Source organism: Anser anser (assembly GCF_964211835.1).
Source record: "Anser anser genome assembly, contig: HAP1_SCAFFOLD_109, whole genome shotgun sequence".
Classification (NCBI taxonomy): domain Eukaryota; kingdom Metazoa; phylum Chordata; class Aves; order Anseriformes; family Anatidae; genus Anser; species Anser anser.
Genome location: NW_028154199.1, coordinates 193,677 through 199,149, shown reverse-complemented (window position 1 = coordinate 199,149; position 5,473 = coordinate 193,677). Strand labels below are relative to the sequence as shown.

General features: G+C 42.4%; 1 long non-coding RNA gene across 1 annotated transcript; it reads left to right on the top strand.

Annotated features, from left to right (window-relative positions):
* LOC310890369 lies at positions 1–5,150 on the top strand. Its single transcript, XR_014577222.1, has 4 exons — positions 1–845; positions 1,583–1,645; positions 1,904–4,454; positions 4,871–5,150. It is a non-coding gene; the product is annotated as an uncharacterized lncRNA (long non-coding RNA).
* Positions 5,151–5,473: the final 323 nt, after the last annotated feature.

The window sequence follows — 5,473 nt, the reverse complement described above, 5'->3', positions numbered from 1 at the left end:
CGATAGAGGGATCTAATATCACGTAAATGGATTAAAATTAAAACTACAGTTTTTACCCTGAAGGGTGAAAGGAGGGGCAAAATGCCATTGATTCTATGGTTGTTTCACTTGTGAGGAGTGTTGACAGGGTTTATTCTAAATACTTCTGAAAGTTCCTGAGCACTAAGAAGCCTGAGGATCTGTGGTCCTCAGTGAGTGCCTCTAAGCCTTAGTCTCATTAACTGTTTTCTGTTTTCAGAGGACGGTCTGAATTTTGGAATAAAAACACTTGAAGAAATCAAATTGCAGAAAATGAAGGAAAAAACTAAGAGACACGGTGGTGAGTTAATATTCCCTACTTTCTTACCCTCTTCACCTTCATCCTGTGTGATGATTTTTCTTTCAAAAAAAAATTCTTCCAGTAATACCGGGTAGCTGGCTATGCTTTGGTGAATCCAACTATTTGCCAAAGAAGTGAAATTTGATTGGCTTCAGAATGGCAGGTGATGGTGGCTGGGAGCTGCTTGAGGGATAGACTTCCATGTTTAGCTGGGGGCATCGAGCAACCTGATTCTCAGCCAGCTGGTATTCTAGATGGGAATTCCAAGGGCAACCAGAGGCAAATTAGTCACCTCTCTTATTTGCATGCTCTGGTCACTGTATGTTTGACAGTAATGAATAATTACAGTTTTTTGTTCTTCGTGATAGTTTTTTCTGTTTGGTAAACTTCCTTATGTTTTGCTTGCTCTGAGCAGAAGGTCCTTCAAGATCTTCTCTTCCTCCCGTCGATTCTATGATTTTTCCTGCTCCGGAAAAGGAAAATGTCCGGACAGTGGTGAGAACTGTGACACTGTCTACAGAGGAAGGTAATAATTAATGCTTTTGTTTTGATTTCATTACTCCTAAACTGGAAGGTTAAGCAAGACGGAAGGCAATTCACCCCTGTTAGCCTCCTGGTGCTGCCGCCTTCTGTTCAAAACATGCTTTTATGCTGAAAGTCCCTGGTTGTACTGGAAAGCTTTGGTGCTCAGGTTAAGTGCAGTAGCAGGAGAAAGAAAAAAATGTGTCAGTATGCAAATAGGGGGATAACTGAAAAACAGGAGAGTAACGAGAAGAAAGAGCTCTAGAGGACAGTGCTATGTAAGAAGCAATTTCTGAAGCTTTAAAGAGGCTGACAGTGGCACGTGTGGACAGTAGTGCGATAGGAGTCTGTGTATAAATTATATTGTTTAGAGTTGTGCAAATTCCTTTGAAAGGGAAAGAAGTGAAGAAGTACTTTTACTCATAGACATTCACCTTAGAAAGGAATATTTCTCAGCATTGGTACCTAATAATATTCTGCTTGCTTATGCAGCTCTGTTCTGCACAAAGTATAGCTGTCAAGCAGACTCAGATTCATTCTCGACTACATTCAGCTGGAATTTGAGGCAAACACTGAGACTATGGATACTTTTTCTAAGTTAATTATAGTTGTAATATGAGTTTGTGTGGTTTAGCTGTCAAAACAGTGTCTTGCTGGGTTTTTTTGGACATGGGCTAACAGTATACTATTTCTATTGGCTACTGGTCTCTATGAAATAGAAAAATTTTACTTTTGTTTTAGGGGAGGAACCTGTGGTTCGACTAGATCTTGCTGAGAAACAAGGAAAACGGAAAGCCTCCGTGGGTAAGAACTTTTTATGAGCTGTTATTTAGGTGCCGCCTTCTCTATATGACTGCATCGAAGAGTATTTTTGACGTGTGAGAGGAAAATGCGTTGCAGTGGAGATCTGTGTTGACTGCAGAAATGGCAAAAAAACCATTTAGCAGCTGAAAGGCAATTTTATGAAAATATGCTTGAAAAATAGAAGCTTGTGGTTGACTGTTCTCAAATCTTCCTGCAAAGAAATGTTCTTAAAATATTCCTTGTTTTCTCTGTCTGAAGCTGATGTAAGCGCCCTTCCCGTGAAGCGCAGCCTTGCTGAAAGGCTGGGGAAGAAGGTGGAGGTTCCGGGAAATGCTGACAAAGCACCAAAGAGAGGTACAGCTACTAAACAGGCATCTGGATGTGATTCACGGGTTTTGTATTTAGGCTCTCTGTTTGTCCTTTTCCTGCGATGTTTCTTTTTGCATGTTGGCTGAGGTCTTAATCACCGGGATTCAAAGTTACCTTTCCTGCCTTGTTTTCGAATGTGAACACAAAGTTGACGTTTATGCAGCCTCCCTAATTTGGTCTTTTTCTGTTTTGCAGTTCAAGTTCCCAAGTCTGTGAAGGAGAGACTAGGATTACCTTCTCAACGGACTAGTACTGCGAAAGGTAACAACTGGCTATTAAATATACTTTCTCCTTCTTCCTTTCCGTGAACTTAGACCGTTTTCATACAGCCCTAAAAAGGAATTCAAATGAAAACAAAGAACTGGTTCCTCTTGCTCGAGTGCTGAAGCTCTTCTGACAGCCACTATCAGAAATCTGCCTCTAGGTGTGTGTTTATTTTCCGCTTGTGCCTTGTCAAGGTTTTAAGCTGCTTCTGTGAACCATCATATACAATTAGAATAGAGCCACTGCCGGGAGCAGGAATTTGAAATGCAGTCTGAAAAAGTAATCAAGTAAACTAGCATTTCTGTGTAGCAACTCTCTCTGGATAGGGCTGGTCTTCAAAATACAACAAGTGGCTCAGAGGAGGAGGAGAATGTTAGGCTATTGTCCTAAGATGGGTTATTGGGAACGCTCAGGCTTAGTTTTCCTTAGTACTGTGACAAATTTTGGAGACTTAAACTATTGTTGGACTCTCTTTAAATGCTGGTGCTTCTCATTTCTTGATGATGACAGGGAAGGCTGCTAAGCCAAAGGGAGAGATCCATGTGAAAACACTGGAGGAAATCCATCGTGAGAGAGCTCTTCGAGAAAGTCAAGCCAAAGCCCAGGCTGAATGGCATGGTAAAACCAAAGATCCCAGCGCAGGGGCAAAAATTGAGGGTGAGCCCAAGAAGCAGAGTGTGCTCACTCTTTCCGGGCCCAGCAAAGTGCAGTCGAAGGAGCCGGCAGGTAAAGCCAAGCCAGAAGGAGAAGTGCGTGTTAAAACCCTGGAAGAAATAAAGCGCGAGAAAGCTCTGCGGATGCAGCAGAGTGGAGGAAATGTGCCAGCTCCCCCAGCACAACCTGGACCTGCCCCAGCCGGGCAGAAATCGTTATGGAACACAAAGCTATCAGGTAATAAGATGCTTTAATACCTGCCCCGGTGAGGTGCTTCCCATATTGAGCAAGTTCCATTTGCTCAGGATCTGCTTTGCTTTTTCCTTCAATGCGGAGGATAAAAGAGTTTAAGGCTACAAAGTTCAAAGGCAAAGAAGGGCCAGAACGTGCAACCATGTCTGTTTTCGTTAATTACGTGATGGTATTCTGTATTTCCCACTAGAAAATTAACACATTGAGGGGCTTTTTAGTCTAATTTTGGTATTCTGTTTTTTTCTGCCATCTGTTTATGGTATGAAGTCCTCCCTGTGTTGAGTTCAAGTTCACCTTCCTCTTTGGCATGTGTTGCTTAGCTTGACACGTGTATGTGTTTGTAAAGCATGCATCAGCATCTTAATGTGGGGGGCCAGTTTCTGTCAAAAATGACAGAGGATCAAAGGCCTCGTTGTTAAGATTATATCAACTTTGTAAAATGAGATTGTGTGAGGGAGATAAGGAGGGCTTAAAGGCTGCATGCACTGCACATTGTAGCCTTTCTCTCTGTCTCACGGGACACGAGGAAATAAACACACAAAGAAAACAAGTACCCAGCTTTCTTTCGTTTCTTCTCCTGCCGGCCAGACGTTAGGTCAGGAATGGGAGACTAGAATATGACTCTACAAATTTGGATTTTGTAGAACAACTTAATAAATTTTGTGGGACATCACTGCAGGGGAGAGGAAGCTGGTACAACAGTTGCATACACTCTCTTGTCTTACTATACCTGCTGCTTTTCCTTTCCTAGAGGGAGCAAGACTTTAAATACAAAAGCTGTCAACATTTGTGAATCTTACTAGACTTCATACAACGTCTTAGAGTATTGCTTGCACTTGGGATCGCTCTGTGTCTGAGTTTCCCTCGTCCTGGATTATGATTTACTGTAGCCATTCACTTTCTTTGTTCCTTTGTATGGATTGTTGGTAGACGGAGTTTACTATGTGGAAGATATTGCTGAGAATCCAGGCAATGGCAGTGTAATTCTGCTGGCCAAATACAGTTAACTGTGTAGAAGGGCCGTGGAAATGAGGAAGAGAACGTGGATTTTTCATGAGGCAGAGCAAGACTGTATCAGTTCTCTCTTCCTTTTACTCTAGCCAACTTTAACATGTTTGCGAAGCCTTGGGATGGGAAAGTCGCTTCCCCCAAGAAGAAGGCACTGAAACGTAAGGCACCTGGCAGTTTTCCCTCTGCTGTAGCAGCTGTGAAACCACGGACTGCCTCCGATGCAGACACAATGGGACCTCCAGCCAAAAAAGCAGCTATGGTAAGGACAGGGGCTAATGCAGAAATGGATCCCTTGTAAAATTTATACCCTCCTCTAGGAGAAAAGATGGAAAACTCAAATGTTCTACAGGCCTTCTGTTTCCTTTTAAATCCAGTAGCTGCCTACAGAATTCTTGTAGTACCCTTCCATATTTATTAGATTAATGGCACTATTTACTTAGTCCTCTGTGATTCTGTGATTTCTCTGGTGTGGAGGATTTTGTCCATTAATGCTGTGTTCTTAAAAGACACAAGATCATTAGTAACCTCCAAGTGAATATTAACTTTCTTCAGGAGCACCTTGGTTTTGTATTTTGGCTAAGGCTCCGCAATGCCAGAGGAGAAGCAGCATGGAGGAAAAAGCTAGTAAGGAATCTTTTACCCATGAGTCCTAAACACTGTTTTGCTGCTTTCTAGGCTGTTCCAGCCACGCTGGAGCACGTCCCAGCCACCAGACTTGAAGAAAATCCCCAAAACAGGTGATGACCACAACTTGTTCTTTTTCTCAATCGGTGTATATCCCCAGTGAAACATAAGTTCTGTCACAGGTGGGGAAAAAAGGAGGGTTCTGAGATAATTAAAGCCCAAATCCATCAGAGGATAAGTCACTTATTTATCTTATAAGATAAATAAGTCACGTGAAATGACTTTCTAGCAGCTAGCAGGAATGCTTAATTAGACTTACTTTCTTTAAATGCTGCAAGTCGGTACAGCTTTCCAGTGACTTCTTGCTCTGTCTGAATACCTAAATGAGGATGAGGTGAAGTTCTTCTACTTCCTCGTGAGGTGATAAATGATGAGTAGTGTCCTCTGCCTTTTGGTCCTCAAGAATGCCACCCGAACAAACATACAAGGTGACAAGAGTGCAGGGAGAGCAGAGGGAAGTGATGGCTGCAGATCAGCTTCCTGTAGTGGGGAGCAAACTCTGCTGAGTGTGCCGTGGGAAAAATGACTAACTTAGTAAACAGATATTTGCAGATGGAGACTTCTTAACATTTTTACAGGAAAATTAAGCAAGGT